Source organism: Geotrypetes seraphini, chromosome 18 (assembly GCF_902459505.1).
Source record: "Geotrypetes seraphini chromosome 18, aGeoSer1.1, whole genome shotgun sequence".
In the NCBI taxonomy this organism is placed as follows: Eukaryota; Metazoa; Chordata; class Amphibia; order Gymnophiona; family Dermophiidae; genus Geotrypetes; species Geotrypetes seraphini.
The window spans coordinates 14235912-14250209 of NC_047101.1; the positions used below are offsets into that span (position 1 = coordinate 14235912).

Consider the following 14298-nt stretch of genomic DNA (forward strand, 5'->3'; position numbering starts at 1 on the left):
GTGGTTAGTGTAACTGGGTTTAAAACAGGTTTGGACAAGATCCTGGAGGAAAGGTCTATAGTGTGTTATAGAGACAGACATGGGGAAAGACACTGCTTGACCTGGGATCGGTAGAATGGAATGCTGCTACTTTTTAGGATTCTGGAATCTTATGTTCTTATGCGAGACAAGTATATGACAATTGAGCCATTACGACATCATGATGAAATTGGCTCTTAGGCATTGGTGGAATGAGGCATTATGACATCACAATACCAGCTCTGGAATGTTGCCACTCTTTAGGTTTCTGCCAGGTACTTGTGCCCTGGATTGGCAACTGTGGAAACATGATACTTAACGTGACCATTTATGTTTTTGTTCCTCAAAACGGGACATCCCCCCCCCCCCGCCCATCTCTACCCGCGAGACTGAAATACCTTGTAACAAACAGCAACGTTGGCAGAAATCTAGACAGGCTGCTTCGATTCTCCCACCTGGGCATTCCTCTGCCACATCACTGATGATGTCATCAGCAGCGCAGCACACGGAACGCCTCGGCGAGAGAAGGCAGCATTCCTGTCTAGATTGCTGCCAACATTGCAGTTTATTACAAGGTATTTCAGTCTCTGGGTTGGCAGGGGGGGGAGAGATGGAAGGGTCAGCAGAGGGGGGGGGGGGGAAGCGCTGCTGCCGGTGACTAGGGCTTATTTTCAGGGAAACACGGTAGGGTGGGTTGCTTTCTTTATGAAAACGGGACATTTCGGCATCCCAAAGCTGTGCTTGGGGACAACAGGACAGGCTACCTAAAAAACGGGATGTACGGTCACGTTAAGGATACCGGGCTTGATGGCCCACTGGTCTCATTAGATCCTTATCAAAAGTTTTAAAATCAGAAGCTCTTAACATTCTCATTCACTCATTAATTATTTCCCGGCTTGACTATTGCAACACTTTATACCATGGTATAATCCAAAAAGAAATAAGAAGATTACAGATAATACAAAATACAGCAATAAAAATTATTACTAATTCAAAAAAAATATGATCACTTTACACCACTTCTACAAGCAGCGCACTGGTTACCAATTACACATAGAATAACTTTTTAAAATTATACTGTTAACTTTTAAAATTCAACAATCTAATGCTCCAATAGTCTAGGATCGTCTCTCGATACCGTATTCGCCATTCTGGGCACTTAGATCAACAAAACAGCATTTATTGACTATCCCTTCTTTAAAAGTAATAGGGACCAGGAGATCAACTATTTTCTCGGTTATGGCACCCCAGCTCTGGAACAATTTACCAATTTACTTACGCAATGAATCCTTAGAAAAATTGAAACGTTCTTTAAAAAGTTTCTTGTATAAGGATGCATTTGAGATCTAGATCAGTGTTTTTTAACCTTTTTACACCTATGGACCGGCAGAAATAAAAGAATTATTCTGTGGACCGGCATCGGTCCGTGGACCAGCGGTTGAAGAACACTGGGCTAAGTTGTGGGCCAGACCCCGCCCATCTCTACCCAATCTCCACCCCAGACCCCGCCCCCATACTAAAGGTACTAATTGCACCTTGCATGTCCCGTGCCTCATCTGGAAGCCTTCCCTCTGATGTTGCAACGTCAGAGAGAAGGCTTCGGGTTCAGGCGCAGGATGCCCGTAGGAGCCACTGCCCGTGGCTTTGTGCACTGAATCAGTGAGGAAGAGGGAGCTGGCTCAAAGATAATGCCGCATCGATCGCATTTTGGACCGGCGGTTGAAGAACACCGTTTTGGGCCTGATGCATGTGCTGGCCCTGTGGACTGGCAGGAGATTTCTGTGGACCAGCACTGGTCCATGGAAGAACACTGATCTAGATAGTATAACTTACCAATCATTAAATCTCTTAGATCCTAATTAGACCTACACATAGGTCAAACTTATTTTCCTTCTTTTCTATGCTTATTTTTGCTTTTATATCTTTTTTGTGTGTGTTACCCACCATATGTGTTTCTCTCTAAATGTTTCTTCTCTTTCTTTAAAGATTGTAGTTCATCCCCCTCACCTTCTGTCCCGTATATATTTTGTATTTAATTGTATAAAACTGTTCTATTTTGTCCCCTATTTTTAAAATGTTCTACACATTGAAGTATTCGACATTGCGTGTACAACAAACCTTAATTTAAAAAAAACTTGAAACTTATGTTATGGTCATAGTTTTAGAAGGGAGGAATGCTCTGCTGTAAATGCCACAGACTTAAGATCATAAGAATCCCTTCAATTTCCTTTTAATACTTAATATGTGATCTTTCCTGGAAGAATTTCTTTCTCTTTGTCTCCTTCCTCTTTTATTGAGGACTATGTTAAAAAAGTTTAGGTTTTTCTTCCTTTTTGTTAATATATTGATCCAATAATGAAAATGGAATTATTTCTGTATTATATATATATATATATTTTTTGAATTATTATAATTACTAAAAGAAAGATTGGATGTATTAATATCGTATATTGCCTGTTAAGCACAATTGTTTATTTGAAAAAATTTAAATAAAGATTTAAAAAAAAAAAAAAAAAGAATCCCTTCAAAAAACTTGTGGAACACACTGAAATCCTCAAGGCGTAGGCTTTAGCGTGAGTCCAGTGTCTGTAAGGGTCCCTACACATCTCCGTATGTGCACGACATATGCCTACAATATAGGTGTACTTCCCTTCCTGCATTTTTTTTTTTTTTAACCATGTGTCCCGATTGGCTGCGAGATGGTGGCAGAACGCCTACCGCAGCCTACAACTGGGATGTCTGTTTGAAGAATCAGCCCCTTTACTCTCCATGTGGGAAGTGTGCACAGATGCCAGTACTATCATGGGACACCTGAGCGTACTCTACGATAATAGATTTTAACTGCGGTACGCACCCGTTGGCACTTACCACAGCTTAGTAAAAGGACTCCTTAATAGCAAATGGAGAGCACTAAGATTTAAATTGCTAGTTCCTTTCTCTGCCTTTGAGGGGAGATGGAAGAAAGGAATTGGTCCAAGAATTTAAAAACAAGAAGCAGAAGAATATCATCTTTTATTGTATCTGTGGCCTAAGCAGATTTTCAGCAAGTGTAGAAGCTGCCGAGAAACACATTATGAATCCAATGTGGATGCAATTATAAAGCTGAAGGCAGATGTTGGTTTCCTTTCATCAGGCCATAAAACATTCAATTTACAAAACTGTGAAGTTGTAAAAACTACATCCAACTCAACAAGTCAGGGCCAGTCAAAAAAGAAATTGCTGTCAGGGGAGAACGGAGCGACACCATCTTAATGTCATAAGTACATGAAAAATTTTCCATGGTTAAATAAAAATTTTTTTTTAGAAAGTCTACACTGAACGATCTCACTATACTGAATTTTTTTTCCTAAACTTTCTATAGCAACAGTAATCAGCGATTCTTGAATTTCTGGACAGTTCCAGAAATCAAAAAACTCTTTCTTTAATATCACCAAAATTCACCCCTTCCTTTCTGAGCACACTACCTGGACCTTTGTCCACGCTCTCGTAACCTCACGATTACTGCAATCTACTTCTAACTGGTATCCCGCAGTGTCGCCTCTCCCCCTTGCAATCTGTGCAAAAACTCTGCTACACGACTCATCATCTACCAACCTCGCTACGCTCATGTCACCCCCCTCTCCTTAAGTCACTTCACTGGCTCCCTATCTGCCATCGCATACAGTTCAAGATCTTATTGCTGACCTTCTGCTGCCCCTCAATATCTCTCCTCGCTTCTCTCTCCTTATACACCTCCAGAGAACTCTGTTCCTCAGATAAGCCGCTCTTAGCTTTACCCTTCTCCTCCACTGCCAATTCCAGACGTCGCTCCTTTCATCTAGCTGCCCCCAATGCCTGAATAAATTACCCGAGTTTGTCTGTCAAGCCCCTTCCCTTGTTTAAGAGCAGACTGAAAACCCACCTTTTTGATATAGCCTTCAATCCTCTGCCCTCCAACCCAGCCAGCTGATTAACCGTTCCCCTTAACTGTATCCATCACATCCTGTTTGTCTGTCTTGGCTGTTTAGATTGTAAGCTCTTTCGAGCAGGGACTGTTTTCTTCTTCTTTGTGACTGTGCGGCGCTGCGGGCGTCTGGTAGCGCTATAGGAATCATTAATATTAGTAGTAGTAGTAGTAGTAGTATTTAGAATGGACTGCCCAGTTCTGGTCCTCGAGATCTACTGGCAGGCCAGGTTTTCAGGATATCCTCTCTCATGCATGTTCATTGTGAATATCCTGAAAACCTGGCCTGCCAGTCGATCTTGGTCACCGGAATTGGGCAGCCATTTTAGATGGACTTAATTGCATAGCTAAATTTTTTATTTATTTATTTATTTTGCTGTTCTCTTTTAGGCTGCGAGTGTTACTTCTACAGCATTACAGCTGTAGTTCCTGGTAAGCAGAGCCATAAGTTTCTCACTTAGCAATACAAAAAAATAATTACCTTTATCTTCAAAGTCTGCAAGCAGGTCAAAGTTTCACGGCCTAGAACAACAGTCGGAGAATCTCTGGGGTATTAGATTCAGGCCTTGTTCTACCCTCTGGCTTTATGCCATTTTGAGCAAATAAACCATTTTTTTCCACTATGGAGCTCAAATTTGAACACAAACTAGGCAAAAATAATTACAATTATGTTGTTCATTTTCTTCTCTAGAAGCAAAATGGGCTGAATTAAAGAGGCTGAAAGAATATGTTCTAGGATTGCAATGCTAAACTCTGCCTATAATTAGAATCTCATTAAATAAATCAACAAGATACTGCAAAATACATACACCAGCTGTTTTTCTGCCTTGGAATCAATTAATGCCCCTGTCAGTGTTCAGCTGAAAGCAGCTGTTCCCCTCCCCTGAGGTGCCTGTCCTACAGGCCGACTGCCTCCCTCCCATCCAATCAGATTTCCATTAGGAGCAAAGTCAGCCTATCAGCATAGCTGGGGAGGAATTCAACCATCTGACAAATTTCATTCACAGGAAATCATGTCCTCTCCTCTGATTCCGGAGAGTTACTTTCAGTTGGGGTTTTTTGGTTTTTTTTTGGAGGGGGGTTTGGTTAACTTCTCTTTTGGGGTGAAATCAGGGTACTGTTTCGGTGAAAAGTGCTCTTTATAATCCAAAGATCTTTATTGTATTGTGTAAGATACCAAGTCATCCAGCTAAACCAGAAATCAACTTAAGAGAAGGGATATGAAAGAAAAACACAAAATAAAGACTTGGTGTTTCTTTGTGAACAAACATTCTCATAATTAGTGGCATAGCAAGGGGTGGAGGCACCCCCCCACACACACACACCCTCCGCTCTGCCCCTCCCCCCCATTTCAACTCCCCTTTCGCAATTACCACAGGTCGCCACAGTAATTGACTATAAAAGAGGATGAAAGTTAGGTGCAGATGACCCAGTATCTATGTGTAACTTTGAGGCACACTCCATATTCACCCATGACCCTCTTGTTTCCGTGCCCCTTTTTGGCACTGAGCGGGAGTACTCCACCTACAGTCTTGCCAGCGGGAGGTGCTGTTTCGCTATCACACTTTCAATAGTGAGGAACAGGCAAGTTTTGCAGGACTCTAGGGAAACTGCATGTCCCTAGTGATTGAAAACACAATATTGAAGCACCACCCCCTACTGGCAGCAATACCTTGGAGGACTCAGCTTAGAGGGAACAGCAGAGATGTCAGGCTAACGCTGTACCACCCATCTGGGCAGAAGCAGATGGGCAGTGTTGGAGGCGGAGCATCGCGTTTGATACGACATCGGATTTATACCGCGCAAAAGAAAGGTCCGGCAATCTACTTCTGTATTCTGCCACAAAAATCTTGATGATTTTCATCAAGTCGCTAGGACTCTAACACGAATCGATAGCACCCAACAGACGCGCACATTTTTATAAGAGACTTCTTCCACAAGTAAACCAGACTTTACACGTGGGAAACCCTTTTTGAATTCCTCCTTGTACTGTGCCTAAACCCAGCTTTTCGGATTATGTCTTTTTTTTTTTTAAAGTGCCTTCTCAAAACTTTGCTAGGTCACGACATAGCTTCTGTATTTATTTATTTAGATTTTTATCCCGTCCTCCCAGTAGCTCAGAACGGTCTACAAGTAAACATTCACAATGGAGTGTAATTGGACATACAAGATTATACAGTAGATTTAAATGTTTGGACATACAAGACTGTGTAGTAATTTAAATACAGGGAGTATACAGCAAATTAAGAGCAGTAATTTAAATATAAGGAGTTTAAATACAAGTTATTTGAGTACAGGCTGAGAGAGGACTATATAGGAATTAGGGGGAAGATTAGAAAGGAGAAGGAAGAGTAGAGGTGGGGCTTAAGGGGAGGGGTGTATAATGGAAAGCGCGTCAAGAGCTGCAAAATTTATAGCCACTTTAAATTAGACTCCAATCAAAATCCCATTCAGGCAACCGCTCCCCTGAGGGATGTCCATTTGTTTGTGCGGTATTCTTCAGTAACATCATCAGGAAGAAAGCTCTTTACTAACAAGCAGACACAGCGAACAGACTTCAGCTGAAAATATGATCCTTAAAAGTAACTGCTGGGGGAAAACTGGATTGGAATTAAGCCGTAAGGCAGGTGTGTGATCATTTCCTGGCAAATTAAGGCCAACAACAGGGAGCATTTAAAAAACAGCTGTACTAGCAACGTGTTAGCCATGATTAAAAACACAAAAGCCTCAAACTCCACTGTTTTGTCCTCATTTTTAATTCATAGTTGCAAAGGAAGCAAGAGTGGCAAATAGAAAACAGAGAAACATGATGGCAGATAAAGGCCAAATGGCCCATCCAGTCTGCTCATCCACAACATTGACTAGCTCCTCCTCTTCCTATAAGGCTCTTTATTCCTGCATTATGAGGTCATAAAACTATCATTATAGGCTAAGGTTCTTAACCCTTGCACTGTGAGGTCATAGAGATTTATAGCTATAGAAACATGATGGCAAATAAAGGCCAAATGGCCCACCCAGTCTGCCCATCTGCAGAATCCTCTATCTCTTCCTCTCCCTAAGAGATCCCATGTGCCTGTCCCACCCTTTCTTGAATTCAGACACAGTCTTTGTCTCCACCAACCCTACTGGGAGACAATTCCACACATCTACCACCCTTTCTGTAAAAAAAAGTATTTCTTTAGATTACTCCTGAGCCTATCACCTCTTAACTTCATCCTATGCCCTCTCATTCCAGAGCTGCCTTTCAAGTGAAAGAAATTTGCCTCATGCACATTTATGCCACGTAGGTATTTAAACATCTCTGTCATATCTCCCCTCTCCCGACTTTCCTCCAAAGTATACAGATTGAGATCTTTAAGTTTGTCCCCATACGCCTTATGATGAAGGCTACACACCATTTTAGTAGCCCTCCTCTGGACCGACTCCATCTTTTTATATCCTTTTGAAGGTGCGGCCTCCAGAATTGTACAGATGGGCAGACTGGATGGGCCATTTGGCCTTTATCTGCCATCATGTTATAATGTTTCTATTCATTTCTATGACATCACAATGCAGGTGTAAGGAGTCTTAGCCAATAGGGAGAGAAGGAGATAGTAGATGTTGCAGATGGGCCATTTGGCCATAATCTGCCATCATGGTTCTATGTCTCCAGGCTTTTGTCCAATCTCTCAGCCTTGTTCTTAGTACTAATGCAATAGAATCCATTTGCCGGTACTTATTTCCCATCCAATATCTCATAATAATAGTTTTGTGGTGCTTAAGGGAACATCACAATTATTTGCCAATATACTACCAACCAAAGCTTTAATTCAAAAGTTCAATAGTACTGTGGGAGAATTACACCCCTTAGAAACTACAGTTATCTGCCAACCATTAGAGAAAAGCTTTTCAACATTCACCTTGACAACAACATACAAAATAACATCCTCATCTTTATTTTTGGCAACTTCGTCAGTGAAATCACTATGACAACTGTTCTATTCTTTGCACGCTCCTCAGATCCAAGGTTTCTCGGCAGATCTGCAAAATAAAAGGTGGAAAAAACAGAACTGAAGTCGTACCATAAAGAAAATGCCAGTTACCCTACTGCATATTATCCAGTAGGCAGACGTGGCCTTCTGCCCTTCCTGTGCCAACAGCACATTTATGTACATTTAACAATTTGTTAAATAAGAACATAAGAATTGCCGCTGCTGGGTCAGACCAGTGGTCCATCGTGTCCAGTGGTGTCAGGTCAAAACCGCGGAAGACAAAGGCGTGCGCCAACAACTGAGCGCAGCGCGGAGGCGCACGCCGAAGAAAATAACTGTTTTTAGGGGCTCCAACGGGGGTGTGTGGGGGGGAAACCCCCCCACTTTACTTTACACAGATCGCGCCGCGTTGTGGGGGCGTTGTGGGGGGTTTGGGGAGTTGTAACTCCCCATGTTTTACTGAAAACTTCACTTTTTCCCTAAAAACAGGGAAAAAGTAAAGTTTACAGTATAATGAGGGGGGTTACAACCCCCCAAACCACCCACAATGCCGCCGCGATCTGTATTAAGTAAAGTGGGGGGGGGCTCCCCAACAAAACCCCCCATCGGAGCCCCTAAAAACTGTCATTTTCTTCGGCGCGCGCCTCCGTCTTGCGCTCAGTTGTCGGCGTGCGCCTTTGTCTTCCGCGGTTTTGTCTATGAACCGTGTCCAGCAATCCGCTCCTGCAGCGGCCCTTAGGTCAAAGACCAGTGCCCTAACTGAGACTAGCCTTACCTGCGTACGTTCTGGTTCAGCAGGAATTTGTCTAATTATGCCTTGAATCCCTGGAGGATGTTTTCCCCTATAACAGTCTCCAGAAGAGCATTCTAGTCATGCACCTTTCCAGTCTCTTCTTCTGTAAGGGTACATGTTAAGGACAAAATTCTATAATATGGTGCATAGAAGACCACTAAGCACTATTCTATACACTGCGCTCAAAGTTGGGTGCTTCGTGCTTGGGATCCATGCCCAATTTTAGGCGTGAGGATTTACACCAGGGGTGTCCAACCTCGGCCCTTGCCAGGCTGGGTTTTGGGGATTTTCCAAATGAATATGCAAGAGATCTATTTGCATACAATGGAAGCAGCGCATGCAAATAAATCGCACGCAGATTCATAGGAGAAATCCCAAAAACCCAACTGGATTGCGGCTCTCAACGTTGGACAACCCAGATTTACACCAACTGAAACCTGGTATATACATCCTCGTGCCTAAATTAGGAAATTAATCTGCCTTATTCTATAACACTACTTGCAATTTGTAAGAACACCCCCGGCCTCTCCCCACCATGGTCATGCCAATTTTTAGATCCACATGTAAAATTTACGCATGCATCTTTGCAGACTATCAACTACAAAGATGTGTGTGCAAATCCAAATTAGTGCAAATTAGCACCATTAATTCTTAGCAACCAATTATTGGCGCTAATTGACCGATTGTTCAATTAAATTGTATGCGCATATTGGGTACATGCCCAATGTGTGTGCGTGCAATTTTTGAGTGCCAAACATAGAATTAGAATGCAAGGATGATAAAGGGCATGGAGAACCTTTCATATGCCAAAAGGTTGGACAAGCTGGGGCTCTTTACCCTGGAAAAGCGGAGACTTAGAGGGGACACGATAGAGACTTATAAAATCATGAAAGGCATAGAAAAGGTGGAGAGGGACAGATTCTTCAGACTAGCGGGGACAACAAAAACAAGAGGTCATCCAGAAAAATTGAGGAGACAGATTCAAAATGAATGCTAGGAAGTTCTTCTTCACTCAGAGGGTAGTAGACACCTGGAATGCACTTCCAGGAGAGGTGATAGGACAGAGTACGATATTGGGGTTCAAAAAGGGACTGGATGACTTCCTGAAAGAGAAGGGGATAGCAGGGTACAGGTAGAGGGTTACTTACAGGATATTAAATAAATAGGGTATAAACATCTTAGGTAAGGAGCACTTACAAGTCATGGACCTGGGGGGCCACCGCGGGGGCAATGCTTATGTTCTTATTCTTGAGTTGTTCGGTATGTTTAATTACTAAAGGAATGCAGGATTTTGTTAATCCATCGTAGGCTGGATTTCCTATACGACCTGTTCTACATTTTTATTGAGAAACTTATATCCTATTTAATAACCTAAGCAGATTACAAAGACAAAGACACATACATGAAATTCAAGTAAAACATAAAATAACCAATTATTGCTGGCAATAAAGCAAAGGGTAACGGATAATATAGGGCTCCATTTACAAAGCTGCGAAAGAGGTTTCTACTGTGGGCCAGCGAGATAATAACCCTGTCCTGAAGAACCACCAGGCCAGTCGGGCTCTACTACATACATACATATCATGTCATATCTCAGGGGTCTCAAAGTCCCTCCTCGAGGGCCGGAATCCAGTCTGGTTTTCAGAATTTCCCCAATGAATATGCTTTGAAAGCAGTGCGTGCACATAGATCTCATGCATATTCATTGGGGAAATCCTGAAAACCCGACTGGATTGCGGCCCTCAAGGAGGAACTTTGAGTCCCCTGTCATATCTGGTGTGTTTTTTAAATTACAACTGTTGTGTAGATTGAGAGATTTTTTGTCGAGTGACAATTTTAGAATGGTTATTGTGATGTTGATAACTCCGTCGTTTAGATTACTGTAATTCACTTTACTTAGGGTTACCTAAGCGTGTGTAGCGGGCTAACGCAACTAGCGCAGAATGCTGCCGCACGGCTCATGCCTCGAAATCCGATCACATCACACCAACTCTTCGAGATCCACGTTGGTTGCCGATCGGCGCACAGATCGAATTTAAGGTCTTATGCATAATTTTCAGACTGTTACAGGACAATTCTCCATCTGCTTTACGTTCCGTTTTGCAGTTTTAAACAGCCTGTACGTGCGCTACGCTCTTCAGACAGGATGTGTTGTGGAAGTGCCTTCGTCGAGCGTTGTGAAGCTTTCGGCGAGTCATAAAACTATGCTATCTGTGTTGGAATGCCCTTTGGGGAGTGTGTGGCGCAGCTGTTAAAGCTAGAGCTTCAGCACCCCAAGATTGTGGGTTCAAACCCATGCTGCTCCTTGTGACCCTGGGCAAATGACTTAATCCTCCCCTTGCTCCAGGTACATTAGCTAGATTTTGAACCCGCCGAGACAGACAGGGAAAAGTACTTGAGTACCTGAATTTCAGGTAAACTGTTCTGAGCTCCCTTGGGAGAACGGTATAGAAAATTGAATAAATAAATAAAATAAAATAAAATAGAAAAGGTCTGAAAACAGCTTTGGTTTGAGCATTGCTTTGTCAAGTAAGAAGCAAGGGAGGGGAAGAGGTATGACTTGTTTTTTGGGTGTTTTTAGTCAAAAGAGTTGGTGGGCATGCTTTTAAAAGATTTTATTTTGATGATCTTATCAAATTTGGTTTTTGTTTTGAATATTTGAGTGTATGTTTTACTGATTGTTATTATGTCATGCTGTTACCCGACTAGAATTGTTGAATATGCAGTGACAATCAGCTGGAAACTTGAAAACCAGGAATTGGATAGGGTTTTGTATTTCTTGCTCTAAAAACCAATGGGAAACCCTGGAATTCTGTTAGGCGGCGAGATCTGTGATGAGCACGGATCTGTATTGACTTTCCATCATGACTTGAATTATTAGTTCATGCTCTGTCCTTCACGCTAGGCCTTGCAAAAGGCCTGACAAAGGGTCATTTACAACAGGACTTCAGTGCAGCCAGAATGTACCTGGGGGTTTGTCTGTTTTTTTCCTGGAATATCGGTAAGTAAACACTAGGAGCAGGAGAAAAAAAAAAAGTATATGTATAAAGTACAACCACTTTTTACTGCATAGAAACATAAGAACATAAGAAGTTGCCTCCACTGGGTCAGACCAGAGGTCCATCCTGCCCAGCGGTCCGCTCCCGCGGCGGCCCATCAGGTCCGCGACCTGTGAAGTGGTTACTGACCATTTCTATAACCTACCTCAAGTTCTATCTGTACCCCTCTATCCCCTTATCCTCCAGGAACCTATCCAAACCTTTCTTGAACCCCTGTACAGAGTTCTGGCTTATCACCTCCTCTGGAAGCTTGTTCCATGTGTCCACCACCCTCTGGGTAAAAAAGAACTTCCTAGCATTTGTTCTAAACCTGTCCCCTTTCAATTTCTCCATGACGGCAGAAAAGGGCCACGGCCCATCCAGTCTGCCCACACCAAAGACCCGCCCCCTATCTACCTCCATGAAGAGATCCGACATGCCAATCCCATCTTTTCTTAAAATCTGGCACGCTGCTGGCCTCAATTACCTGCGGTGGAAGATTATTCCAACGGTCAACCACCCTTTCGGTGAAGAAATATTTTCTGGTATCGCCATGAAATTTCCCACCCTTGATTTTCCACGGATGCCCCCTTGTCGCCAAGGGTCCTTTAAGAAAAAAAAAAAAGATCTTCTTCCCCCTCGATATGGCCCGTGACGTATTTGAACGTCTCGATCATGTCTCCCCTCTCTCTGCGTTCTTCGAGTGAGTATAGCTGCAACTTATCCAGCCGTTCCTCATACGGGAGATCCTTGAGTCCTGAAACCATTCTGGTGGCCATTCGCTGAACCGACTCAACTCTCCGCACATCCTTTTGATAATGCGGCCTCCAGAACTGCACACAGTATTCCAGATGGGGTCTCACCATGGATCTGTACAAAGGCATAATAACCTGGGGCTTACGACTGACGAAGCTTCTGCGGATACAACCCATGATTTGCTTAGCTCTGGAGGAAGCTTTCTCCACCTGACTGGCAGTCTTCATGTCTTCGCTAATGATCACGCCCAAGTCGCGTTCTGCTACAGTCCTTGCTAGGATCTCGCTAGGAAGCTCTGTCCTTGAAATCAAGAAATCCAAATCTATCCTGGAGATCGTATGTTGGGTTTCCAAGCTATCACAAACGAACATTGCGATAGGCATACTCTAAGATCTCTGTTTGCTAGAACTTCAAATTAGGACAAGACTGTAGAGCAGTGGTTCCCAACCCTGTCCTGGAGGACCACCAGGCCAATCGGGTTTTCAGGATAGCCCTAACGAATATGCATGGAGCAGATTTGAATACCTCTCACTTCCATTATATGCAAATCTCTCTCATGCATATTCATTAAGGCTAGCCTGAAAACCCGATTGGCCTGGTGGTCCTCCAGGACAGGGTTGGGAGCCACTGCTGTAGAGGACCATCCTAACTAAGGGCTCCTTTTACAAAGGTGCGCTAGCGTTTTTAGCGCACCCACCGGATTAGCGCACGCTACATGAAAAACTACCGCCTGCTCAAGAGGAGGTAGCGGCTAGCGCGCGTGGCTTTTTTGCTCACGCTATTCAGCGCGTCAAGGCCCTAACGCACCTTTGTAAAAGGAGCCCTAAGATACAAACGAAGCCTTGTTGCTTTAGAATAAAGTAGTATTGTAGCTATATTGATAAACATTTATAAAACAGAAAATGGAAATAAGGTAATCTTTTTATTGGACTACATTTTAATACATTTTTTAAATCAATTTTTGGAGACCAAAATCCCCTTACTCAGGCAGTGACTATGCCATTTTCTTTGGCCGTCATCAAGGAATCTGACACACAAACCTAATGGCCTTTTCTGCCCGCCTCAGTTCTGCACACGCAAACTTAATTTCAGAATGGCACTGTTTCTTTTGCGTTAGCTGATTTTAAAGATCCTCATAATATAGGAGCCCACTTAATTCACTTAAGGTTTAAAAAAGGTCTGGATAATTTCCTAAAAGAAAAGATCATAAGCCATTAAGATACGCAGTGGATTTTCCCAAGTCTATTTCTAGAATGAGAAGCATAAAATCTGTTTTACTCTTTGGGGGATCTTGCCAGGTACTTGGATTGGCCACTTTTGGAAATGGGATACTGGGCTTGGTGGACCTACAGTCTGTGCTATTCAGCTGGTGGGGGGGGGGGATGGTGGAGGGTGGACGTGACATTTTTTTATGGCTGCTGGCTTTATACCCCAAACTCTTGTTGGCCACAGGTTGAGTGTTGCCAGGAGGTTGCAAGGCATAAAGTGTGTTTCCCTATTGGAAGAGATGGATTCTTTTTTTGGCCAAACACAAAAAATTGGTCTAAAACAATGATAAGATCTCCTTAACCCTTTCAGGACCAAGGGACATATTTGTCCCATAACTTTAAAATCCTATCAATTTTGATTGGGATAGTCTACAGTTCTAAATTTGATATGTACGGATTCCATAGGATACTGCCTTTATGTAAACAAACTGGTTCCGACATTCATTCATTAGCGTCGTTGCCAGATTGACGAGAAGATTCACTTGCCACACTGTCCATAAGCCAGAAGTGT

At 42.9% G+C, this 14298-nt stretch overlaps 1 protein-coding gene across 3 annotated transcripts in view; it reads right to left on the minus strand.

The window, feature by feature from the left end:
• RASGEF1C (RasGEF domain family member 1C) overlaps nucleotides 1–14298 on the minus strand; it is a 67313-nt gene that overhangs the window by 43963 nt on the left and 9052 nt on the right. For 2 of the 3 annotated variants that reach the window (XM_033927595.1, XM_033927593.1), the window contains exon 2: nucleotides 7861–7981. The gene's annotated coding sequence lies outside the window, so the exon portion shown is untranslated. Of the gene's footprint in view, nucleotides 1–7860; nucleotides 7982–8707; nucleotides 8751–14298 lie in introns of those variants that run through there. The other variant, XM_033927594.1, reaches the window with a different exon arrangement.